The 26,078-nt window shown below is 36.5% G+C and overlaps 1 long non-coding RNA gene, 12 other non-coding genes and 4 pseudogenes across 13 annotated transcripts; all 17 read left to right on the top strand.

Moving 5' to 3' along the window:
• Window positions 1-447: 447 nt before the first annotated feature.
• On the top strand, window positions 448-7,620 carry LOC116856301. Its single transcript, XR_004380522.1, has 8 exons — window positions 448-480; window positions 1,410-1,493; window positions 2,027-2,102; window positions 2,631-2,812; window positions 3,383-3,468; window positions 5,362-5,439; window positions 6,570-6,640; window positions 7,538-7,620. It is a non-coding gene; the product is annotated as an uncharacterized LOC116856301 (long non-coding RNA).
• On the top strand, window positions 830-901 carry LOC116856325. Its single transcript, XR_004380534.1, has one exon. It is a non-coding gene; the product is annotated as a small nucleolar RNA SNORD113/SNORD114 family (small nucleolar RNA).
• Window positions 1,809-1,883, top strand: LOC116856341. Its single transcript, XR_004380549.1, has one exon. It is a non-coding gene; the product is annotated as a small nucleolar RNA SNORD113/SNORD114 family (small nucleolar RNA).
• LOC116856353 lies at window positions 3,784-3,849 on the top strand (annotated as a pseudogene).
• On the top strand, window positions 4,876-4,947 carry LOC116856348. Its single transcript, XR_004380553.1, has one exon. It is a non-coding gene; the product is annotated as a small nucleolar RNA SNORD113/SNORD114 family (small nucleolar RNA).
• On the top strand, window positions 6,977-7,048 carry LOC116856332. Its single transcript, XR_004380541.1, has one exon. It is a non-coding gene; the product is annotated as a small nucleolar RNA SNORD113/SNORD114 family (small nucleolar RNA).
• Window positions 7,621-8,074: 454 nt separating the features above from the next.
• On the top strand, window positions 8,075-8,146 carry LOC116856317. Its single transcript, XR_004380526.1, has one exon. It is a non-coding gene; the product is annotated as a small nucleolar RNA SNORD113/SNORD114 family (small nucleolar RNA).
• Window positions 8,147-9,049: 903 nt separating this feature from the next.
• Window positions 9,050-9,124, top strand: LOC116856338. Its single transcript, XR_004380546.1, has one exon. It is a non-coding gene; the product is annotated as a small nucleolar RNA SNORD113/SNORD114 family (small nucleolar RNA).
• A 1,822-nt stretch (window positions 9,125-10,946) lies between these two features.
• LOC116856355 lies at window positions 10,947-11,021 on the top strand. Its single transcript, XR_004380558.1, has one exon. It is a non-coding gene; the product is annotated as a small nucleolar RNA SNORD113/SNORD114 family (small nucleolar RNA).
• An 861-nt stretch (window positions 11,022-11,882) lies between these two features.
• Window positions 11,883-11,951, top strand: LOC116856346 (annotated as a pseudogene).
• A 2,678-nt stretch (window positions 11,952-14,629) lies between these two features.
• LOC116856337 lies at window positions 14,630-14,701 on the top strand. The gene has a single exon (XR_004380545.1). It is a non-coding gene; the product is annotated as a small nucleolar RNA SNORD113/SNORD114 family (small nucleolar RNA).
• Window positions 14,702-16,273: 1,572 nt separating this feature from the next.
• Window positions 16,274-16,345, top strand: LOC116856335. Its single transcript, XR_004380543.1, has one exon. It is a non-coding gene; the product is annotated as a small nucleolar RNA SNORD113/SNORD114 family (small nucleolar RNA).
• A 2,485-nt stretch (window positions 16,346-18,830) lies between these two features.
• LOC116856323 lies at window positions 18,831-18,902 on the top strand. The gene has a single exon (XR_004380532.1). It is a non-coding gene; the product is annotated as a small nucleolar RNA SNORD113/SNORD114 family (small nucleolar RNA).
• A 2,421-nt stretch (window positions 18,903-21,323) lies between these two features.
• On the top strand, window positions 21,324-21,392 carry LOC116856347 (annotated as a pseudogene).
• Window positions 21,393-22,078: 686 nt separating this feature from the next.
• LOC116856352 lies at window positions 22,079-22,153 on the top strand. Its single transcript, XR_004380557.1, has one exon. It is a non-coding gene; the product is annotated as a small nucleolar RNA SNORD113/SNORD114 family (small nucleolar RNA).
• An 882-nt stretch (window positions 22,154-23,035) lies between these two features.
• LOC116856345 lies at window positions 23,036-23,109 on the top strand. Its single transcript, XR_004380552.1, has one exon. It is a non-coding gene; the product is annotated as a small nucleolar RNA SNORD113/SNORD114 family (small nucleolar RNA).
• Window positions 23,110-24,309: 1,200 nt separating this feature from the next.
• Window positions 24,310-24,389, top strand: LOC116856357 (annotated as a pseudogene).
• Window positions 24,390-26,078: the final 1,689 nt, after the last annotated feature.

The raw sequence follows: 26,078 nt of genomic DNA, 5'->3' as shown, positions 1-26,078 counted from the left end.
AGACGTTATTATTAATGGATCAGTGATAGAACCATCGTGCAAATACAGATAAACACATAAGGAAGAATAGCATGAGGTATTGTCCAAATACAAACCAGGTATCAAGGCAGAATATATTAATGTGAAAAACTGGAAAAACTGATTGATGCCCATTAAGAAATAAGTGAACCAAAGGTCATCTCTTTGGCCATGGGTCTAGAGGCGTGCCTAAGTGGGAATCACTTTAATTGATTCTCAAACCAAAGATCGGATTTTTATAAGATGACCATACGTATGTAAAGAAACAGTAATGAATATCAAATACTGGGTAAATGAAATACAGAAAGCAAGGAACAGTGTGGATTAGGTTCCATTTTTTTTTTTTTTTAATCTTCCGCTGTGTTCTGTACTCCTCAGAATGAACGCACATGAGATGATTCGGCGATTTCCTGGGTGCGAGGTCTGTGGTTGCTTCTGTGTAACAGGAGGATGGAGATTAATGTGAGTGACAGTTGACGTTCTCTTCTCAGTTTAAGGGGATTTTTTAAAGGTTACTCACTGTTGGTTATAAATTACTAATTTATTATTTATTAGTATTATTTATTAAAACACGCAAAATAGAATTAAGGAAGGCAGCTGGATCTCCGTGTTAAATACAGAACATACGAAGCACATTAGTGAACGCAGGTCTGTAGTCTGAAGACAATGATGAGATACACTGATGTGAGGTTAATTCTGTGTACAGATTTGAGACTTGTATGTACCAAGTCTCTTCGGAATCGTACCACTTAAAAATTAGTAGTGAATTAATGATTTGATCAATTAACAAATAGAAAAAGAGGGACGATATTGGATCGATGATGACCGCTGGTGGCGTATGAGTCGTGTACGATGAATACGTGTCTGGAACTCTGAGGTCCAACCTGGTCTCCTCCATTCCCAGTCTGAAGGCATCCTATAGACAGATACCAGGAACAAATGAAAGGTTTGCTGTTGGTCTTGGTGTTTATGCATTTTTATCTTATTATTACAATGGGATAAATGTGAGAATCTATAAATAAATAAATAAATAAAGAGGACTAGAGTAAAGCATTGTCCAATTACAAAAATAGGTGGTGAGGCAAGGAATACTATGACTCTATTATGGAAACCCGGTAGTTCAGGTAGAAACAGATGCTATTTGACTGTTACCACTTAGGGTAGGGATGATGTAGACAGTGAATGTCTACATGAATGTCTACAAGACATGAATTAGATCATGTCCACATTCTGGCTCAGTGGCATGATCGAAGTCGTTGGTTTTCATAACAGACTGAAGTACGTACACCAGATTAATGATTGCCTAGAGACCTGTGTGAACGTTGAAGCTGGCATAAATGGAGAGAATGTCTCAACCGTTTTTATCACCTGCTTTGCTTTGTACTTCTTAGAAGAGACACTGGACCTGATTTAAGGATTTCTCCCTTGATCCTGACCTCTACGTTTGCATCTGTTTTAGGAGACTGGAGACCCGTGTAAGCATAATCACATTTCTTCTCTTGGTTTGGGTTGTTGGTCTAAGGATATTTACTGTAGTAATCCAGTATTTGAAATACAATCAAAGAGGGCCGTCTTTATCCTACTGACAAATAGGAGATTTTTAGGAAGCATGTAGGAGATACCGATACATGGTAGGGATACAGTGATACAAAGATGGATCTAGAAGCATATTAGGGATATCAAGTCCTTATGGGGGCTTGTAAATAATGGAACTTAAATATTATCATTAGTGAGTTAATAAGTGAGTCAATAAACAATATTGAAATGAATGAAGAGAATGCCGTCTTTTCTGGATCGGGGATGATAACTGCCGGCGTATGAGTCACGGATGATGAGTGATACGTGTCTGAAACTCTGAGGTCCAGCACAGGAGAGATGGCTTCCTTCTCTTCATGCATTTGCTTTTCTTAGTACAATTGAACCATGAAAGAATCAGTAGACAGGAATATGGATCAGTTGAGAGAAAGTCTTAATCTTTTTATCACTTTTTGTGCTTGGTACTTTTCAGAATAGAAGGTCAAGGTGATTTCTGCCTTCATTTTGGTCCAGGTCACCATGTTCCCTCTTACAGGAAAGAGACTAACGTGAGTAATGATCAACGTTTTTTCCTTGGTTTGGGTCATTTGTTTAAGGGCTTTCATGGTCTGATTAAAACATAATAAATATAAGGAAATATTAATTATGGCTCAGTGATAAATATGATATGAAACATTATGTTGATTAATTAATAATACATAACATTTATTATTGAAAGCAATATGATCTCTTTTGGCAGTGATTCTATAGGAAGAATTTAGGAATATTCAAGTATCATATGCCTCAGTTTTTCTGAATAGTGTATTGATTTTATTATGACCAATGAAGTTATGTTTTAATTGATAGAGATGTACAAGTGAATAAAGTAACCTCTGTTGGAACCAGTGGCGGTGACCAGTGGGGGAGGAGTCAATGGACAACGGACAGTATGTGTCTGGAACCTGGAGGTGCAATATAATTAGTATTCTATTTTCTCTGTTTATTTGATCCTACAGATAGATGCTAGGAATGTATAAAGATTACATCCTTATGCTGGATGAATTTATATATTTGTTTATTTACTGACTTATTTTTAGAAAGGAGGGGCAGAAAGGGAGAGAGAGAATCCTAAGGAGGCACCATGCCCAGCATGTTTTAATCAGTGGAACACTTCATTTCAACCTCGTATCTGTCTGACACGGGGCTAGATCCCATGATCCTGAGAACATGACCTGTGCCAAAATCAGAAGTCAGGCACTTAACCGACTGAGCCATGAAGGTACCCCTTGGATGAATATATTTATATTTGTTATTATTGATAGGTCAGTGATAGAATCATTAAAGATGGAGCACTGGGGGTTGTACATAAACAATGAATCTTGGCACACTACATCAAAAACTAATGAGGCATTGTATGGTGACAAACATGACACAATAAAAAAAAAGGAAAAAACAATAAAAAATTAGAATATATGTAAAGAAGAATCATTAAAGAAAATATAAACAATAAATTAAGAGGAAAAAGTTAGTTATTCCCTAATTCTGAACATAATATTGTCATGTCAGTAATAAAATTCACAGACACTGATGCCCTTCATGAAATAGTTGTTTCCTGGCTTTCCCTTCTTTTGCTAAGGATTATATAGACATGAATAATTAAGGGTCAGTTTCATTGTTCTGGGTCCGTATCAAGTTTGAAGTTTTCCTTTTTGTTAAGAGACAAAGATCTATGTTATGAAAATTTTTGGATTCCTAAAAGACTGAGGAACATCAATGTGGAAGGCAAGTATCAATGGAGATTAAATTTTTATCATTTTTTCTGTCATTGACTATGGTTTGTACTTCTCAGAATGGACAGATTTGAGCTAACCAAGCATTATTCCAAGGTGGCGAGCTCTACGATAGCTTCGGTGTGACAGAGGCACAGGGTCCCATGTGAGTCATAGTCCGATTTCTTTTCTTTGTTTCAGTGATTTTTTGCGGCTCATTTGCCGTATTATTCAAAAATTCCATGTAGAATCACAGAAGGCTAACTGTAGCTCTGTGATAAATACTGAATTTGAGAAAACACTGTATTGATTAATGCATGTATGGAAAACTGAGATAATTAATGAAGGATACTGATGTATATTCAGTTTAAGGACATAAAAACTCATTTCATTTTTTGTGAATAATAGGATTTTAAATTATCAGTGAACTAGTGATTCACTCAATCTCCAAAAGAATGTCACATAGAAGGAGGGACAGTATTGGATCGATGATGACCACTGGTGGTATGAGTCCTGTACAAAGAACACGTGAAACTCTGAGGTCCAACAGAAAATTAATCTAGTCCGTTCTCATTATTATTTGTAACAGACAGATGTCAGGAACATAGCAAGATCTTGTTTTTGGTCTTAGAGTACATGCATTATATGTATCGTTACATATACATATATGTAAGTATACATATACAGATACAATGTATTTACATATATGTAAATGTAAATTTACATATAGGTAAATAAGAGGTCCTATAAATAAATTAAGAAAAATGATGAAGAGAGGGAAGCATTGTCTAGTTATAAAAAGATGTGGTTAGGCAATAACTAGGACTCAATTTATTAATTTATTATTAGTGATTAATAATTAATACTATTACTATAGTATGAAAACCCTGATGTGCAGTTAGAAGCACGTTGTGCATAGCTGTTACCTATACAGCTGAGGATGGTATAGACAGGATAAGTCACAGATAGTGCTTGTCGTCTGGGTCAGTGGTAATTTGAAGTTTGTTTTCTTAAGGGAAAACATACATACACCAAATTAATGATGGCCCAGATCCCAGATGACTGACTGTGTGGGAGGGGAAAGGCGAAGACCAGTGGAAACAGGGTCTCAGCCTGTGTTGTCGCGTGCTCTGCCGTACACTCCCAAGGGCAGACGCTGCACACCTGAGCTAGGATTCTTCCCTGATCATGAGTTCCAGGTTTGCGTCTTTGTTTTAGGAGTTGGAAGACCAGTATGAGTAATAACCAAAGTTTTTGTTTTGATTTGGGTGGTGTGTCCAACCCTTTTTACTGCAGTAATAAAAAAGATGAAATCAGCTCAGATTCCTGGGTAGTAATACTCAAATGGCCAGCTGTGTACTGGTGAGAGATAAGAAATGAAGTGTTCCACTGATTAAAACATTTATGAAAAACTGATAATAAATATGATGGAGGTATAACATGGGAATGGTTCCAGATATCTATCAGGGCGATCAAGGCCCTTTTGAGTTTTTGTGAATCATACAGTTTTATAATTAGTGAATTAATGAACTAATAAACAATGGAGAAATGAATGAAGAGAATGCAGTCTTTCTGGGTCTGTGATAACTGCCGGCGTACGAATCATGGATGATGAATGATGCGTGTCTGGAATTCTGAGGTCCACCATGGAAGAGATGGGGTCTTTCTCTCCGTGCATTTCCCTTCTTGATTGTAATTGGATCAGTGAAACACCAATGAGAAAATATATTTTAAAAAAGTGAATTGTAGAAATATTGTCCAATTTTAAATATATGCGGGAAGACAAGAAGTACTGTTAATATAATTTGAAAATGCTGAAGTCCATAGAGAAATAAATGGTACATGACTGCTCCCTCTTTGGCTTGGATGGTATAGACAGGTCATGTTACTGACAATGTTGATGAACTTCGAAGCGGTTCCTTTTTATAAACGGGAATGAAATGAATATTCTCCAGTAACGATTTCCTGAAGGCCTGACCAAATGACAGATGTAAAGCAAGGGTAGTGGAAGAACGTCTCATTTTTTTCTCATGTTCTCTGCTTGGTAGGTACACTTCAGAACAGATGCTCCAGCTGATTTCACCTCTGCCCTGATCACGGTCGTTATGTTGCCTGCGTCTTAGGAGAGTGAAGCAAGGTGAGTAGTAATTAGAGATTTTGTCTTGGTTTGGGCCGTTTGTTTAAGGATATTCACAGTATTATTGAAAATTTATAAATATCATCAAAAAGTAAGGCACCTGGGTGGCTCAGTGGGTTAAGCCCCTGCCTTCGGCTCAGGTCATGATCTTAGGGTCCTGGGATCGAGCCCCGCATCGGGCTCTCTGCTCAGCAAGAAGCCTGCTTCCCTCTCTCTCTCTGTCTGCCTCTCTGCCTACCTGTGATCTCTCTCTGTGTTAAATAAATAAATAATATCTTTAAAAAAATAATCAAAAAGTAAATTATGGCCCAGTGATAAATACGAGACATATTGATTATTGATACTATGTAACACTTAGATTGATTAATGAGAGAGAGATAATCTATGTTGGCAATTATTCTATAGTTAGAAGTTAGGAATATCCAACTGGTTGATTCTTTGGTCATTGTTAATCAGGTATTTTACTATATTCAATGAATTAATGATTGAATTGATACAAATGTAGAAATGAATAAAGGCAAAGCTGGTCTTTATCTGCCTGTGAGAATGACTGGTGGCGGGTCAGTTGTGGGTGATTGATAGTATTTATGTCGATCGCGGAGGTCCCATTCAATACACAGTCCTTCTTTCCGCTCATTTGATCCTATGGACAGGTGTTCGGAAAGCACAAAGATAATGGTTTCACTGGGTGATACATTTCATATTTATTATTACAAGCGGATCAAGGGTAGAACCACTGAGGAAAGTGAATAGTCATAAACATAGGCCCGTGAAGCACTGTTCAGCCCTGAAGACCGGTGTATAGGCAAGAAATGACAATGAAAATTGCAAACCCTGACACCCATTAAGAGCTAAATAGATCAGGACGGTCACTTCTCTAGCCAGTAGTCATTTAGACATGAACAGGTCAGAGTCCGTTTTATGGTTCTGGGTCAATCTTAAGGCTGAGGATTTTTGTTGCTGTTGTTGTTAAAACAAACAAAAATCAATGTTATGCACCATTCTTAGATATCTCAATGACCGAGTAAATGAAATGTGGAAAGCAAGAATCAATGGAAATGAACATTTTATTTTATTTTATTTTTTATCATCGACGGTGCTTTTCATGTCTCAAAATGGACACATTTGAGCTGATGTAAGCAATCCTGCCTGGTGGCGAGCTCGGTGGTCGCATCCCTCTGTTAGATGCACAGAGAACAGCGTGAGTAAATCCCGTTTCTGGTCTTGGGTTCCATGATTTTATTATTCAGAGAATTCATTATATTACTTGAGAGTTCCATGTAGAATCACAGAAGGCCAACAGGAGCTCAGTGACAAATACTGAATTGTATGAAACATGATATTGATTAATGCCTAAATGAATAACAACATAATTTTAAAAGAGATATATTGATGTGAGAATGATTCTATTTACAGATTAAGAATATCCTGAGTTTTCTTGGGCTTCTGTGAATGACAGGGTTTTAACATTATTACTAGCGATTCAATGAATTACTCGACAGAAACATAGAATCGCATGAAGGGAAACGGACAACACTGGATCGATGATGACCGCTGGTGGCGTATGAGTCGGATATGATGAATACGTGTCTGGAACTCTGAGGTCCAGTAGAAATGGAATCTGGTTTATTGTCATGTTTGAGGTGACTCTGTAGACAGATACCAAACACATACAAGGATCTTGGTTGTGGGTCCTTGTTCACCCATTTTCTTTTAATTTTTATAATTAGATCAATGAAACAATCAATAAACAAGCATACAAATAAATAAAGATTAAAGCAGTGAAATCTTGTCCAATTATAAAAATAGGTGGTTAGGTAGGGAATAGTGTTAGTGCGTATTTAAAATGCTGATGTCTACAAGGGAACATATGGTACAGGACTTGCTCTTTGAGGATGATGCAGTTATGGATAAGTAATAACCAGTGTTCATATTCTTTATCGGCTAGATTGATAGCGTTCCTTTACTTATGAGAAAAAATATATGCAGTATTGTAATTCATTACTTAATAAGGGATTAAATTAAAGATGGGATTCCAGGACCCGTGAACACAATACCTCAGTCCTTTTTTTATCTTGCCCTACTGTGTGCTCTTCAGAACGGACACACCTGAGCAGATGTAACATCTTCTATGATCCTGAGTTCTGTGTTGCCTCTGTAATAGAAGGATGGGGATTAATGTAAGTAACAGTGAAATGATTTTCTTGGTTTATGTGTTGTTTAAGGTTTAAGGTCATTCACTGTACTATTAAAAATCTACAGCGTATAATGAAAAGAGGCACTGTATTTCCCTGATAATGCGGGCTATGTAAACTATTATAACGGTTAATCCATGCATGATTAATGTGGAAAGTAAGACTCAATGGAAATAAACGTTTAATTCTATGTTTTATCGTGGACTGTACTATCCATGTCTCAAAGTGGATACATTTGAGCTGATGTAAGCGATATTAATTAAAGGATAATTCATTAAATTAATTAAAGAGCTATATTGATGTGAGAATTATGTAGGTAGAAGTAGGGACATTTGAGTTCTTCCTCAGTTTTTATGAATTACAACATTTAAAATTCTTAGTGCATTAATGATTTCCTCAGTAAACAATTAGAAATGAAAAACGAAAAAGAGGGATAATATTGGATCGATGATGACCACTGATGGCGTATGAGTCATATATGATGAATACGTGTCTGGAACTCTGAGGTCCAACAGAAGAGAAATCTTGCGCATTCCCATTGTTTGAAGCGATCCCGTGTGGACAGATGTCCAGAATACACAAGGATCTTGTTTTTACTGTTAGTGTTCCTGCATTTTCTTTCAATTTTTTATAATTGGGTTAGTTAAATAATCCATAAACATAAATAAAGGGGAATGTAATGAAGCATTGTCTAATTATGTGATTATGCAAGAAGTACTATGAACATTCTTTGAAAACTCTCAAGTTTAATTGGAAGTGAGAGCTACGTGACCGTTAGATGCATGGCTAAGGGTGCTGTGGAGAGTGTAAGTCGTAGACAGTGTTCAGATTCTGGGTCATTGGTAAGTCAAAGTTGTTCATTTTCTCAAGAGAACAAATATATTTACACCAAATTAAGAGTTGACCAACAGTGGATTTAATGAAAGGTTAAAGGCATGGGCCAAAGAGAATGGAATGTCTTGACTATTTCTATGATATGCTCTGCTTTACACTCCGCAGGACGGACAGCTTAGAGCTGCGTAAGGATTCTCCCCAACCAAGGGCCCTCGGGCTGTATTTTAGTGCTGGGGTGACAGGAGGCGGATGTGAGTGATGGTCCAAGTTCCTGTTTTGGTTCTGGTATTTTGCTAAGGATATTCATTGTGCTCATACAGAATATGAACTGCAACCCGAGAAGGCCAGCTGAGGCCTAGTAACGAATACAGGATCAAAACGAACCGTTACATTGATCGAAGCATTTATGAAAAGCAGGGTAACTGATGAGAGACAAGCGTGATGCGTGAATGATTCCAGATACATACTATAGGTAAACGTCTCTTCTTCAGGTTTCACGAATCATACGGTTTTAAATAGTAATTGGTGAATTACTGAATTAACGAAGAATGTAGAAATGAATGAGAAGAAAGCGGTCTTTCTGGATCAGTGATGATAACTGCCAGCGTATGAATCACGGATGATGAGTGATACGTGTCTGGAACTCTGAGGTCCAACACAGAAGAGATGCGGTCTTTCTCTCCATGCATTTCCATTCTCGATTATAATCAGAGCAATGAGATAGCAGTAAGGAAATACGTAAAAAAATACACATTGTAGGAACATTGTCCAATTTCAAAAATATGTGGGGAGGCAAGAAGTATTATGAATATAATTTGAAAACACTGAAGTCCAAAGAGAAGGAAATGGTGCATGACTGTCCCCTCGTTGGCTTGGATGAGATAGGACACATTGTAGATGGTTTTTATATCCTGGACCACTGGGAAGTTAAAAGTAGTTCATTTTTGTGGAAGACGGTGAAATAAATATTTTTCAGTAATGATTTCCTAAGTGCCGGGCTAAATGGAAGAATTAAAGCAAGAATCAGTGGAAGAATGTCTCTCTTTCTCTTTTTTTTTTTATCATGTACTCTGCTCCGTGCTCCTCAGAATGGACACACTACAGCTGACGGTAACATTCTTCTTCCAAGGTCGCCAGCCCTCTGCTCCCATCTACGTTGGAGGAGCGTGGAGACCATGTGAGTAAGACTCAGAGCTTTTGTCTTGGTTTATTTAAGGCTATTCAGTGTGTTTATTCCGAAGTATTAAATAAAATCAGAGAAGGCAAAATATAACAGTGTTTACTACTGGATTCATATGTAGCATTATGTTTACTAATCCATAAATGTAACACCAAGGTCAGTTAATGAGAGAGATTGAGTCACTGTAATATTATAGAGACAGATGTTAGGAATGCTGAAGGACCATATTCTTATATTTTGATTTATATGTATTTTTTAATTAATGAATTAATAAATAAGTGTTTATGAGAAGGGAAAGAAAGAATCTTGGACCAAGGATGACAACTGGTGGTAAATGTCTGGAATTCAGATCTGATCCATAAATACACTAGTCTGTTTCTCCTGTGTTTGGCGATCCTCTATACAGATGTCAGTAATAAATAAGGATTTCGTTGTTGATATTAGTAAGTAATTTATGCAATTTAGTAATATATGAATTTTAGTAATTGATTTATGAAACTATTAGTAGTTAGTAATTAATTTATGAAACTATTAATGATAGGATAAATGAACAAATGTATAAATGAATAAAGGTGAGAAGATTGAAGTTTTGTTTTTGGTAAATACAGAGCAAGGTAAAAGAATATTAACATACATTGGATAGAATGGGTAGAAAGGACCGAGTGTGTTACGTCTTTGACCGGGGTTGATTAAAATCACGAAATAACATCAGTTATTGTCTGATGTAGTTCCAAGTTTGAAGTTTATTTTTAAGGTAAGAATAAATATATCCATTCAGTTAATAAATGCTTACATGATTATGAGAGTGAGTGGTGGGATGCATGGGTCAGTGGAGAGAAAGCCTCAATTTTTTCATCCCCTTCTGTTTTGTCCTCTTCAGAACAGGTGCTTGAGCTGATTTCGTCTTCCGTTGGGAATCAGGCTTGTCACTTGACCTTCCTTTTGTGTTAGGAAATGGAACAAGGAGAGTAATGGTCAAAAATTTTGTTTTTGTTTGGGTCATTTGTGTGTGTTCATGGTATTATTAAAAAGTAATTAGTATCATGAAAAGGTTCACTATGCCTGACGAATAAATATGATGTAAAACATTGTATTCATTAATTTATTACATAACATTGAGTTTGATTAATGAAAGAAATAGAAGCTGTGTTGGCAATGGTTCTATATTAGAAGTTAAGGGCATTCAGGCATCTTATTCTTTGGTTTTTGTAAATTATACTCAATGTTAATATTTTCAATGAATTAATTATTTAATCAATACAAGTGTAGAAAGGAGTTGAGAACGAGGGCACCTCTAATGGACCAGTGATGATGACAGGTGATGGCTGATTCATGGATGATGGGCAGTGTGCATCTGGGTATCTGAGGTCCAACGTGATAAAAACTGTTCCTTCTGTTCTGTTGGATTCTGTACATGGATGTTAGGGATATACAAAGATCATGTTCTTATCTTGAATTTATACGTTTGGGTTTGTTATTATTGGTGGATCAATGATAGAACCACCAAAGAAATATGGAAATTGAAAATATTTATATTCCTTAGGAAATAAGTAGAGAAAGGATGTTACCTCCTTAGCTAAGTGTTAATACTGGTAAGAGTCTAGTCTCTCCGAGCCAGTGTCCAGTATGACGTTGTTCCTTTTATTAAGTGAAAAAATAAGTGAGGAAATGAAATATGGAAAGCAGGGGTCAGTGGAGATAAGGTCTTAACTTTCTTTTTTCGCATTGACTGTGTTTTGTACTTCTCTGGACAGACACACTGAGGAAGCGTTGTGTTATGCTGGTGAATCCATGATTACATCTGTATGTTAGAAGCACGGACACCCATGTGAGTAATCGTCAAGTTCTTATCTTGGTTTCAGCTATGTTTTTTTTTTTTTTTAGGGATATTTGGTTTATTTTTAAAAGTGCCGTGTAGAGTGAAAGGTGGCCAACTGTAGCCTAGTGACAACTATTGAATTCCTATGAAATATTATATTATTACATGCATGAAGTTTAAGGTAATATTTTTCACATTATCTTTTTATTTTTTGGATTTTTAAATTATATCACAGGTGAAAGTTAAGATAATTAATGAAAAAGATATGTTGATGTGAGAACAATTCTGTATGCAGATTGGGGTATTGTGACTCTTGCATTATTCTGAATAATAAAGTTTTAAATTATTGTTAGTAAATTAATGAGTGAGTCGGTAAACAATGCAGAATTGAATGAAGGTAAAGAAGGGCCGTACTTGGTCCATGATGACCACTGGTGGCGTATGAGTCATACACGATGAATACTTTCTGAATTCCGAGGGCCAACACACCAGGAAATGTAGCCTATTCCCATCGTTTGATGGGATCTTATACACAGGAGTCAAGAATAGATGAGGATCTTGTTTTTAGTTGTGTTCATGCGTTTTTTATTCTATTATTATATTTGGATAAGTTTTTTTTAATAAAGATTTTTATTTATTTGACAGACAGAGATCACAAGTACACAGGGAGGCAGGCAGAGAGAGAGGAGGAAGCAAGCTCCCTGCTGAGGGGAGCCCGATATGGGGCTTGATCCCAGGACCCTGAGATCATGACCAGAGCCGAAGGCAGAGGCTTAAGCCACCGAGCCCCCCAGGCGCCCCTGTCCAATTATTTCTTAATGGGTATCACTACTTTCAATGGTTATTAATGATACAACTTGCTTCGTCACAAACTTTAACAGTGAGACAATGTTCTGCCCTCTTGTTCTTCACATATTTATTTGTATTTGCTTAATAGTTCCATCATTAGTCCATTAATAACAACGAATCTGTGTCCACAAAATCACTATGAGAATATGATCTTTGTACATTCCAGACATACATTCACTGAAACAATTCCAAAAAAGGGAATAGACTAATTAATTTCCATGTTTGCCATTCATACATGAGCAGTCACATTTGGGCCTCATTACAGTCACTAATGCCTACATGTTTTTATTGAATTAATTCATCAATTAACTAACAACAATACAATAAATGCTTAGAGACCACAAAAACTTGAAACGAGAGCCTTAAATATTTCCAACATTTGTCTTTAGAATTATTTCCTACTGATAGTATCTTTCATTAATTAACCGAAATGTTGCCTATGTAGATTAATTTATATAATGCTTCTTATTAGCCTCAAATTTACTATCTGGCTATGGTCGTGATCCTTAACTTTATATCAAATTATTAATCGTGCAGCTAAAATCTATTTTTAAAAGACCACCAAACCAAGTAAAGAATTTTGACTATTACCCACATTGTTTCCTGTGCTCTTAATACGTAGATGCAGCCACAAAGCTCGTGGCTTTGGTGGAATGTCTGAGTCAGCCGAGGGGGGTCATTTCAAGGAGCACAAGGCAGAGCAGATGATCAAAAAATTGAGACCTTATGATCATTGGCCCCTGCATTCCACCTTTTTTTCCGTCCGTCATGAATAAGCAATGAATTGGGATAACATACATTTTATTTTTCTTAGGAAAATGACCAGTATCAGTCTTGTAGCAGACAGCATGAACACTGATGCTTACTTAAAGAATAACACCATCATACCATGTATTTCCTAATAGATATTTGTTTGCAAAATATATATATTTTTTATTTTATTTTATTATTTTATTTTTTTTAAGATTTTTATTTATTTATTTGACAGAGATCACAAGCAGGCAGAGGGGCAGGCAGAGAGAGAGGAAGGGAAGCCGGCTCCCCGCTGAGCAGAGAGCCCGATGCGGGGCTCGATCCCAGGACCCTGGGATCATGACCTGAGCCGAAGGCAGAGGCTTAACCCACTGAACCACCCAGGTGCCCCTGTTTGCAAAATATATTAACAGTGTTTCTTGTCTAACCAAATATTTCTGTAACTGGACAATACTGTGCCCACTTCATATGTACTTATTTATTTATTATTTCATTGATCCAATTAAAAAAATAGAATATATCAACATAAAAGGCCAAAAAGGAGATTATAGATTTATTTACAAAACACTTATTCATGGGGCACCTGAGTGGCTCAGTGGCTTGATCCTCTGCCTTCAGCTCAGGTCATGATCTCAGGGTCCTGGGATCGAGCCCCGCATCGGGCTCTCTGCTCAGCAGGGAGCCTGCTTCCTCCTCTCTCTCTGCCTGCCTCTCTGCCTACTTGTGATCTCTCTCTCTGTTAAATAAATAAATAAAATCTTAAAAAAAAGAAATGGACAAAGTTCTCACCTCTTTGAGTTCCTATATACTTTGATAAGGAAGAGTGAATTTTATTCTTTTTGGTAGTGAAATTGAGTTTTTCCTTTTGTAAGACAATATACACATATTGAAAACAATAAATAAATCCTGACTCTCATATATGGGGCACAAGGGTCAGTGGCAGTTTTGGGGGGTCAGCGGCTGTTGGGTTTCAGTGTTTTCTCTGTCACCTGCTCTGCCCTGTCATCCTCGGAATGGATGCCTTGGAGTCGCGTGAAACGTTTTCCATGGTCATGAGCTCCTGGTTTCCTCTATAGAAGAAGAGGACAGAAGTTAATGTGAGTAGTAGTTAAAATTCTTTTCTTGGTTTTCATATTTTTTTTAAGTGGTCTCCATGCCCAATGTGGAGTCCAACGTGGGGCTTGAACTCACAACCTTGAGGTCAAGACCTGAGCTGAGACCAGGAGTTGGCGGCTTTACCGACTGAGCTGCTCGGGCACCCCTCCCTGTGTTTCCTTAAAGGCTATTCACTGTATTATTAAAAAGCCTGAAATACAATTTAAAAAGGCAACTGTATCTCAGTGATAAATATGGAGCATATGAAACACTGATTAATCCATGTGTAGAAAACTGAGGATAATTAATAAAAGAGATTCATTGATATAAGAGTAATCTATGTACGGATTAGGGATACCAGGGCTCTTCTCGGGTTTTGTTTTTCATAGTGTTCAGAAGTGATTATTAATGAATTCATGTTTTAATCAATAAATAGAAATGAATGAAGAAAAAGAAAGCTGGTATTGGATCGATGATGACCGCTGGTGGCGTATGAGTCCAACGCGATGAATACGTGTCTGGAACTCTGAGGTCCAACACGAGAGACATACGGTCTTTCTCTTCATACATTTATGTACATGTTCTTTGTTAAAATTGGATCATTGAGGGGCGCCTGGGTGGCTCAGTGGGTTAAGCCTCTGCCTTTGGCTCAGTCATGATCTCAGCGTCCTGGGATCGAGCCCCGCATCGGGCTCTCTGCTCAGCGGGGAGCCTGCTCCCCCCCCCCCCCCGCCTGCCTCTCTGCCTGCTTGTGATCTCTCTCTCTGTCAAATAAACAAATAAAATCTTTAAAAAAAAATTGGACCATTGAAATACAGCTGTGGAACCATGTATTTAAAAAAGCTGAATTGTAGAAGCCTGGTCCAATTTAAAAAATACGTGGGAGACAAGAAATACTACCACTGTATTTTGAAAACATTGAAGTCCAGAGAGAAATGTATGGTACCTGAGCGTAACGCCTCTGAAGGAAAGTTACAGGCAGTGTTTATGATCTGGGTCAGCGCGAAGTTCAGCGTAGGTTCGTTTTCTTAGGAGAAAAATGAAGTAGACTTCAAATAATGAGTGCCCAAATGCCTGACTAAATGAAAGATGTAAATCAAGGATAAATGGAAGAATGTCTCCTTTTTTATCATCTTCTCTGCTCTGTACTCCTCAGAACGGACACGCTCCAGCTTATTGCAATATTCTTCCAAGGTCACGACCCTCTGGTTGTGTCTGTGTTTTAGGAGTGTGGAGACCGTGTGAGTAAGAGTGCAAGTTCTTATCTTGGCTTGTGTGGTGTGTTTCAGGCCCCTTCCTGTGTTATTCAAAAGAATCCAGAAGTACTGTTAAAGATATCAAGGAAGCTAAAATATGCCAATGTTACTATTAGGTTGATATGAAGCATTATTTTATTAATCCATTTTATTTATTTCATATATTTCATTTTATTTACTATTTTATTTTGTTATAGTATAACTATTTTAATGTATTTAATATTTTATTTAACATTTTACGTGTTTATGTAGTTACATGTTCTATCACATACTTACGTATTTTATTATACAATTATGTATAATATATAAAATTATATATGAAATATATAGTATAAAGATAAAAATAAATATCTAAATCCTGAGCCTATGAAGTAAAGAACAAGGATCAATGGCAGCTAAATCTCATTTTTTAATCTTGCTCTGCTCTGTCCTCCTCAGAATGGGTGCGCTCGGGCTGATTTCATACCTTTGTGGGTGTGAGCTCTGTGGTTCCCACTGCATGGCTGGAGGATGCAAGTTAATGTGAGTAACAGTTGAAGTTCTCTTCTAGGTTAAGTGGTTTTCTTAAGGTAATTCACTGTATTATTTAAAACTACAAAATTTCCTTGAAGGCAATGTATCTCAGTGATAAATACAGGATATATGAAAATTATATTAATTAATCCACGGGTGGAAAACTGAGGATAATTAGTGAAAGAGATACATTGATCTAAGAATCATCTATGTACAGATTAGGAATGCAGTAACTTTTCTTGGGTATTGGTGAATCATAGTGTTTAGAAATTATTAGTAGCAAATTAATAATTTAATAATTAAACAAAGAGAGAAGAATGGAGGAAAAGAGGGAGGATATTGGATCGATGATGATCGCTGGTGGCGTATGAGTCGTGTACGATGAATACGTGTCTGGAACTCTGAGGTCCGATAGAGAAAATCTAGTCTCTTCCCATTGTTTGAAGGGATTCTCTAGACACGTGTCAGGAATATACAAAGATCTTGTTTTTGGTCTTAGAGTTCAAGCATTTTCATGCTATTATTATAACTAGATCAGTGAGAGAATCTGTACATAAATGTATAAATTGATATGAATGAGTGAAGGATTGGCCAGTTGTAAAACTATTTGATTATGTAAGAAATACTGTTAACATCCTGTGAAGACCCTGAGCTTCCTTTGGAACTCGATGGTACTGGACTGTTGCATGTACCATTAAGGGTGCCATATGTAGTGTACGTCAAAAATCATGTTTGGATTCTGGGTCAGTGATAAAATCAAAGGTGTTTTCTTAAGAGAAAAACAATATAGGGAATTAGTTTTTATCATATATTTATCTAACCCAATAGTACCAAAATATTCTCATCTTACTATTTCTTCCTTATAAAAATTATTAATAAAATATTTTACATTCTTTTGTAAAAAAAAAAAAAGAGAAAAACAGTATTTATACCAAGTTAGTGACTACCTATGTGCTTTACTAAATGAGAAGCAGGAAACACTGCAGAGAATGTCTCACTTTTTTGTCATCTGCTCTGCCTTGCACTCTTCGAACAGACATGGGGACCCGCCGTAAGGATTCGTCCCTGATCATGGGCTCGAAGGTGGCGGTTCTGTTGCAGGAGTCTGGAGACGAGTGTGAGTGATAATCAGACTTCTTACCTTTATTCTGGTATTTTGCTTAAGGATATTCACTGTATTAGTAAAAAGTGGGAAATAGAATCAAAGAATGTGAACCGTACCCTAGTAAAATTGCAGGATTAATAGGAAGTATTATTTCGGTTAATACATACATGAGAACCGGAGCTTAGATAATGGCAGACATATGATGAGAATGATTCTAGTCACATACTAGGGAGCTCAAGACCTTGTTTTATTTTTAATAGTAGAGTTTCAGAATTATAATTAGTGAATTAGTGAGGTAATCGATCAACAATATAGAAATGAGTGAAGAGAAAGTGGTCTTTTTGGGGTCAGGGATAAATGTTGGCGTAAGAGTCCTACCCGATGTGTGATGTGCGTCTGGACCGCTGAGGTCCAGCTCACAGGAAATGTGAGTTTTTTGTTTTTTTTTTTTTAAATTATCAACCTGCTTTGATCGGTATCCTCAGAATGAACCCACGTGAGCTGATTTAAGCACCTTCAAGGTCATGTGCTCTCCGGTTGCATCTGTGGTGTTCACGGACGTTGGAAAGACCAGTGTGAGTAATAGTGTTTGAGCTTAGCTGGTTTGTTTAAGGGCATTCAGCATATTATTCCAAATATTAAATATAGCCAAGGAAGGCAGAATAGGCCAGCCTTAAATATCAGATCAATATGAGACATTAAGTTGGTGAATCCATAAATGTAAACCTTGAGGTCGGTTTTTGAAACCGAGTCAGTCTCTGGAAAAGGTTGTAGAGATACTCAGGATATTCAGGGATCTTCTCTTTATTTATTTTTAATTTTGTGTATCTATTAATTTTGTTAAGCCGTAAGAGTTGTTTATGAGGATGAAAAGAAAGAGGCCTAAGCAGGGGCCAGTGGCGATGAACGGTGGGCAGCGAGTTCTGTATGTCTGGAGAACGAGGTCCAACATCGTGAATTCTGTTTGTTTAACCCTAGAGACCGGTGTCAGGAATATCCCCAAAGTAGGTATTGGGTTTATAGATTTAGATTATTATTGTTAATAGAATAAGTATAGGACCACTAAAGAAATACAAATAATAAAGAAAGGGCAAAGCATTGTTTAACTCTGAACATTTGCAGACAGCTTGGAGATATTATTAGTTCATTAAGGAACAAAGGGATCAGGAGTGTCATTTGAAAAAAAAAAAGGAGTGTCATCTGTTTGACGGAGCATCATATTAACACAGATAATTACGAGTCCGGTGTTCTTGTTGTTGTATGTCTGTTTCAAGTTTCCCGGTGTTCATTTTGTGAAGATAAAATACCTACACGAGGAATACTTTATAAATCCTAAATGACTGGGCGAGAATATGGAAATCAAGGGTCAACGGGAATTAGAATTTAACTTTTCTTTTTCCTTTTTAATCATCGCCTGTGCTTTGTCCTCCTCAGAATGGACACACTTGGGCAAATTCAAGCGGTACGACCTGGTGGCCTAGAGAGCAGTATAATAAGAGTCAATGCTGTCATCTGGGTTTTTTTTTTTTTTCCCAGGGTCTTCAGTGTAATTTTTGAAAGTGCTGTATTTAATAAAGATGGTCACCTGTAGCCTGGTGACAAATACTGAAATAGCATGAAACATAAAAACGTAGGGTATTAAAAGAAAGAGATATATTGATGTGAAAATAATTCTGTATGCAGAATAGGGATTTCAGGGTTTCATTTTTTTGATAATTGGGTTTCAGAATAATTAGCGAATCAATCAGTGAATGAACAAACACTGTAGAGATGAAGAAAACAGGAACAACATTGGATCGATGATGACCGCTGGTGGCGTATGAGTCGTATACGATGAATACGTGTCTGGAACTCTGAGGTCCAATGCAGGTGGATCTGGTGCACTGTCCCCATGCCCCCCTTTTGAGTGGTCCTTCAGACACATGCCAAGAATATATAAGGATCTTCTTTTAGCCTTTACATTCGTGCATTTTCTATTTTTATTATAATTAGTTCAATGAAATAATAAATACATAGAGAAAGATGTAGTGGAACATTGTCCAATTACTAAAATAGGTGGTTAGTAAGAAATACTGTTACTGTATCTTAAAACAAATACCTATTGTTGAAGATACATATGTATCTTTTCTTTGACTACAGTTGATACAGTTATTCCTACGTATTAGTCAGTATTCGTGTTTTCTGTCAAGGACAAGATCAATATTTTCCATTCACTTAAGAAAAACAAAATGTACATTATCCCAAACCACTGCCTACCTAAATGATGGACTGAGTGAAAGGTGGGATACAGGGACGAAGGAACGTAAGGTCTCAATCTTTTATCCCCTGCTCTGTCTTGTACTCCTTAGAATGGTCACCGTCAGCTGATGGAAGCGATCTACCCTAGTCGCCAGCTTCATGGTCGAATCTGTGGGTGATAGCGTGGACCCCGGTGAGTAAGAGTCAAAATTCTTTTCTTGGTTTGGTGGTTTTTCAAAATTGTTTTCACTCCATTACTAGAAAGTGTGAAATACAATCAGTGATCGGCCAAACGTACTTAAAAAGAAATACCATGTTAATATGAAGCATTATGTTAATAATCTTTGTAGGAAATTTTTGTATCAATTGTACTTCAGTTAAAAAAAATCAATGGTAGGATAAATGTAAATGGATAAATTTGAAGAGGGTAAAACACTTTATTATTAAGATATATAATAAGGAAATATAATTGGAACGGAAAATAAAACGATCAGGTGTATATGTCTTAAGTGAGAATGATAGACATTAATAAGTAATAGATATTGATTGAGTCCATTAAAATTTGACATTTGATTTGTTAAGAGGAAAACAAATATTACCATTATTAAATGTCCAGTTGACCATGCAAACAAATAATGGAAACTATGAGTCAATGGAGGGAAAGTCTCAACATTTTCTCTGCTTAGTACTCTTCAGAATGGATGCTGGAACCAATTTCTGCTTCGGCCTCATTAAATAGTCATTGTGCCACTGTATGGAGAGACCAAGGTGAGTAATGGTCAAAGCTGTTGTCTTGGATTGGGTCATTTGTTTAAGGGTATTTATGGTATTATTAAAAATTATTAAATTAATTTAAAAGTATACCATGACCTAATGACCTAAAAAGTGTACCATGACCTAAATATGACATGAAACATCATATTGATTGATCTAGAATGTGCAAGACTGAGGTTTGTTAATGAAATACAGAGTCTGTGTGGGAAAAGATTCTGTAAAGTAATGTTAGGGATATTTAAGAATCTGTTCTAGTGTTTTTTAATGAAGCATGTGCTATTATTGTTATTAATGAATTCATCATCTAATCGATGCTAATGTAGAAACAAAACCAGACTCAGTCATGACCAATGATGATGACTGGAAGCTTGGCAGTCAAGGACGAAGAATATGTGTCTGAAACTGGGAGTTCCTGGGTGGGTTATGATCCCTCTGTTTCTTCCACTGAAATTGTTTCCATGAAGAGATGTCAGGAATATACAAAAGTCATATTTTGTATTGATTTCATAGTTATAGATTAGTTATTGTTAATGGAATAATGATGGATGTGTTTAAAGAAGTACAAATAAACATCTTAAGAAGGTGAGCCATGGTTCAGTCATGATGTATGTGCTGAGGCAAGAGATACCATTAATAAGTTTAAAACCATTGATACCCATTAAGAAACCAGTAGGGTCAGATGGCTAAGGGTCCACGTGGGCCATGATGAAGAAGACTGAATTTTATTTTTTTGGGTCAGTCTTTAGATTGTTTTATGCTTTTGCTAAGATTAAAAAAAATACGTATTAGGGAAAAGTAATGAATACCTAATTACTGCAATTCAGAAAGCAAGGATCAGTGGCAATTAGGTCTCATTTTTTTTTTCCCCTACCGTCGATTCTGCTCTCTGTTCCTCAGAATGATGCACTTGAGCTGAATTAGCATCTTCAAGATCCAGAGCTCTGTGGCTGCTTCTGTATGATAGGACAGAAATTAATGTGAGTAACAGTTGAGATGATTTTCTTGGTTCCAGTGTTGTTTTTTGAGATTAAAGAATGTGACTGTATCTCAGTGGAAATATGGGATATAGTTAACATTATTTTGATTAATCCATACAAGAAAAACAGGTCATTATGATACATCTATTGAAGTGAGAATAATTCCATAAATAAATGACAGACATAAAGACTCTTCTTGAGTTTTTATGAATGATAGCATTTAAAATTGTTGTTAATGAATTAATTCCATTATCAGAAAACCCATAGAACTGAATGCAGAAAAAGAGGGACGGTGTCGGATCGATGATGACACTGAGTCTATGAGTGATATGTGATGAACATGTGTCTGGAACTCTGAGGTCCAACATGAAAGAGATGTCGTTCATTATATCTGCTTGAACTGACTCTTTAAACTGTACGTCAGGAAGCTACAAAAAGAAATAACAGTATCGTAATTTGGAACGGACCATAAATGGACCGTTTTGTCAAATGCGTTTTGTCCTTGATGAAAGGATGGTATTGAACCGTATAAGTAACAGTTACTGTTGTCAGTTTCAAGTTCGACATTTGATATATTAAGAAAAGTATATTAACATCATAAATTCTTGAATAAATGGATGGCATAATCTGTGGACCAAGGGAGAAACGTCTTAATTTTTTATCATCTGTTCTGCTCTTTACTCCCAGAATGGACACACTTGAGCATACTTAAGGATTCATCTACAGTCAGTGATCTTTATGTTTGCATCTACCTGTTAGGAGTGTGGAGATCAGTGTGAGTAATAGTCAACATTCTTGTTTGGTCTGAGTGGTTCAAAGAAGGCCAGCCATACCAGTTTACAATATCAGATGGATTTGAGGCATTAAAATGATTAGCAAACACTAAGTGCAGTTAATGAAAATGATTTAGTCTGTTTATATATGATATTTTGGATGAATGTTAGGGATGGTGAAGGATCTTATTTCCTGGTGTGATTTGTATCTATTTCTTGATTAATGAATTAGTCAATAAAGAAATGTAGTTGAGAACGGGCGGAAAGACAGCCTATCCTGGACCAGTGATGATGACTGGGGGTCCAAGAGTCATGGATGGTGAATCATAGGAGTGTGGGACTCTGAGGGCCAGTACGGAAGGAATCTAGTCTATTCCCCATATTTTAAGTCATACCATAGGCAGATTTCAGGGTTATACAGTGAGTTTTTTCTTGGTCTTTGTGTTCATGAATTATAAAAATATAATTATGAAAGAATGAATGGCAGAATAAATTAGCAAATGTATAAATGAATAAAGATGAAGAGGGCAAAGCTTTGTTCATTACTAAAATATCTAGTCAGGAAAATGAATATTAATATTCACTGGAGTGGATGATAAATGGACCGAGGGCATTACATCTTTGAATAAGGGTGACATGGATCGTGGTACGTAGTAGTACAGGCCTGGGTCAGTTTCAAGTTTGATTACTATTGTGTTGAGAGAAAGATAAATAAATTTTACTATAAATAAATACCTATATGACATGTACATTAAGTATGGAAAGTGTAGATCAGTGGAAAGAATGTCTCCGTCTTTTTACCATCTTTTCTGCTTGATACTCTTCAGAAACAAGCTGACTTAAGTATTCTTCTGTCACCAAAACTGTCACATTATCTCTGTTTTCAGAAAGACACCAAGGTAGAGTAAGAGTCAAAGTTCTTGTCTTTTTTTTTTTTTTTGGTCATTTGTGTGAGGCACTCACTGTATTTTAAAGTATTAGATCTAATTTAAAAGGTTATCTATGGCCCATTGATTAATGAGATATGAAACATTGATTAATAATGTGCAATGTTGAAGTCACTTAATGAAAAAGATACTGTGTATTGAGAAATATTTCTATTGATAGATGTTAAGGATGGGATTCAGGGATCTTATTCTTGCGTTTTCATGAATCCTGTATATTTTATTATTATCAGTGAATTAATGATTCCATACAAATTTAGAAATGAATGAGGAAAATAAGGAGGCTTCATATGGCCCATTGATGATGACTGGTGGCTTTGAGTCAGGGACAGTGAATAAAATGTATCTGGAATTCTGAAGTCCAGTACAAAATGTAATTAGTCTGTTTATCTCTTCTTCTGGAAATGGTCCTAGAAGCACAGGTCAGAAATGTACAAATACCATAGTCTTATTTTAGATTCCTAGATTTTGGGTTACTATGTATGGATCATTGACAGAACAATTAAACAAATAAAAATAAACGGATCAAAAGAAGAGGGCAAAGCATTGTCCAGCTATGGACTTACATGGTAAGGCAGAAAATAGTAGTAATAGAAATTGAAAACACCTATACCCATTAAGGCATAAATAGAAAAAGAATTTTACCTCTTTAGTTTAGGATCATATAGACACTGATATTTGAACGTCAAGTTTGGTTGTACAGGATCCATTCCAAATCGGAGGTTCTTCTTTTGTTAAGAGCTAAATATATATACATTATGAAAAATTAATAAATACCTTAGTAATTGAGTAAGTGAAATGTAGAAAACAAAAGTTATAGAGGATATGGTCTCAATTTTTATTATTTATTGACAGAGACACAGTGAGAGAGGGAACACAAGCAGGGGGAGTGGGAGAACCAGGTTTCCTGCTGAGCAGGGAGCCGGATAGGGGCTCAGTCCCAGGACCCGGGGATCCTGACCTGAGCGGAAGGCAGACGCTTAACTGGCTGAGCCACCCAGGCACCCCTGGTCTTTTTCTTATGGGAAAAAAAATCAAATATACTCAAAATAATGATTGCCAAAATGACCAACCAGGGTAAAAAGCGAGGTAAATGGAGACAGTTTCTCGATTTTGTTATCATCTGCTGTGATGCTCTATACTCCTTAGATGGCCACTCTTGACCTGATTTAAGGATTCTCCCAAGGTCACTAACCGTATGGTTGCATCTTTGTGTTAGGAGCATGGGGAACAGTGTGAGTAGGAGTCACAGTTCTTGACTTAGTTCGAGTGGTTTTTTAAGAAAATTATTCACTGCATTATTAAAAAGTATTGAATATAATCAAAGAAGGTCAACCCTGGTGATGTTTAGTATCAGATTGATACGAACCATTGCATTTTTTAGTCCATACCTGAAACACTGAGTTGAGTTAAATGAAGGAGATTTAGTCTCTGGATGAATGATTCTAGAGGTGGATGTTAGGGGTTATTCAGGAACCTTATTCTTTGTGTGTTTGTGATTTACCTGCATTTCTTTATTAATTCATGAATAAACAAATGTAGACGAGAAAGAAGATGGGCAGTCATGGTCCAGTGGTGATAACTGGTGGCGTTTGAATCATAGGCAATGAACAGAACACCTCACGTGTAGAACCCTGAGGTCCAACACAAAAAGGCTAGTCCATTCACCGTATTTTAAGACCGTTGATAGATTTTAACATTCTGCAGTCATCTTTTTCTTGGTCTTTGTGTTCATGAATTTTAAAAATATGATTATAAAAGAATCAATCACAAGAATAAATTTGCAAATGTATGAATGAATAAAGATGAAGAGGGGGAAACATTGTTCATTACTAAAATATATCATCAGGGAAATGAATATTAATATTCACTGGAGTGGGTGATAAATGGACCCAGTGCATTACAGCTCTGAGTAATGGTGACTTGGGGGCTGATAGGTGGTCGTCAGTAGCACCCTGGGTCAGCTGAGAGTTTGATGTTTATAGTACGGAGAGGAAAATAAATATCACTGTACATTAATAAACACTTAAGTGACTATGTACATGAACGATGAAAACCGTGCGTCAGTGGGGAGAAGGTCTCATTTGTTTTAATCATTGTGTCTTCTTGGTACTCCTCAGAATGGATGGACTGAGCTGATTTTAGCTTTTGCCATAATTAAGATTATATTGTCTCTGTGTCGGAAAAGAGAGCAAAGTGAGTAATAGTCAAAGATGTTAGCTTGGTTTTAATCATTGGTTTAAGAGTATTCCTAACATGTATCTAATAGATCACATCAAACCACATCACCATTGTTAAAAAGTATTAAACAGAGGGGTGCCTGGGTGGCTCAGTGGGTTAGGCGTCTGCCTTCAGTTCAGGTCATGATCCCAGGGTCCTGGGATGGAGTCCCACATCCTGCTCTCTGCTCAGCAGGGAGCCTGCTCCCTCCCCTTACCCCCTCCCCGCCCCCCCCTCGCCTGCCTCTGCCTACTTGTGATCTCTGTCTGTCAAATAATTAAAATCTTTTTTTAAAAAAAGTATTAAACAGAATAAAAAAGTTATCCATGGCACAAAAATAGATATAATAGGAATCATTTTGTTGATTAAACAAAAAAAAAATGGAAAAAACCTAGAATATGGGAAAGGATTGTATAGAACAGCATTAAGGATATTTAGGGATCTTGTGCTCATCTTTTCTTGAATAAATGTATCTTTTATTAATATCTATGAATTAATGATTTAATTGAGGACACATGTAAAACACATGAAGAAAGTGTGGGTCTAGCATGGACCAGTCATTGTGATTGGTGCTGTAGGAGTTGTGCGTGACTGATACGTGTGAGGTTCAACATGATACCTAGTCTATTTCCTGTTTGACGTGCTCTGTTAGACACGTGTTAGGAACAGACAGATACCATGTCCTCATTTTAGACTCATAGATTTAGGGTCACTATTACTAACGAATCAATGTTAGAACCATCAAACAAATAGAGATAAGAAGGTCACGTGTTTTTCAGTTATAAACCTATGGGGTGATCAGGCAAAAAATTTTGCTAAAAATTGAAAAAAATGATGCTCATTAAGAAATAAAGGGATTAAGAATGTTATCTCTGTGGTTGAAGGTCACATAGATACTGTTTGGGAAGAGTCAGTGTTGCTGTTCTGGATCAGATCCAAGTTTGAGGTTGTTCCTTTTGTTAAGAGAAAAAAAATTTATGGAAAATTAATAAATATATCAATGAGTAATTGAAATGCAGTAATCAAGGACCAATGACGGTAAGATCTGTTTCTTTTTCTTTTTTTTTAAAGTAATCACCTGTTCTCTGTCCTCTTCAGAGTGGACCCATTTGGG

The sequence above is a fragment of the Lontra canadensis genome, unplaced genomic scaffold, assembly GCF_010015895.1.
Source record: "Lontra canadensis isolate GAN:19392208 unplaced genomic scaffold, GSC_riverotter_1.0 scaffold108, whole genome shotgun sequence".
Taxonomy (NCBI): Eukaryota; Metazoa; Chordata; class Mammalia; order Carnivora; family Mustelidae; genus Lontra; species Lontra canadensis.
The sequence above is the reverse complement of the archived record's forward strand: the minus strand, read 5'-3'. Positions and strand labels throughout refer to the sequence as shown.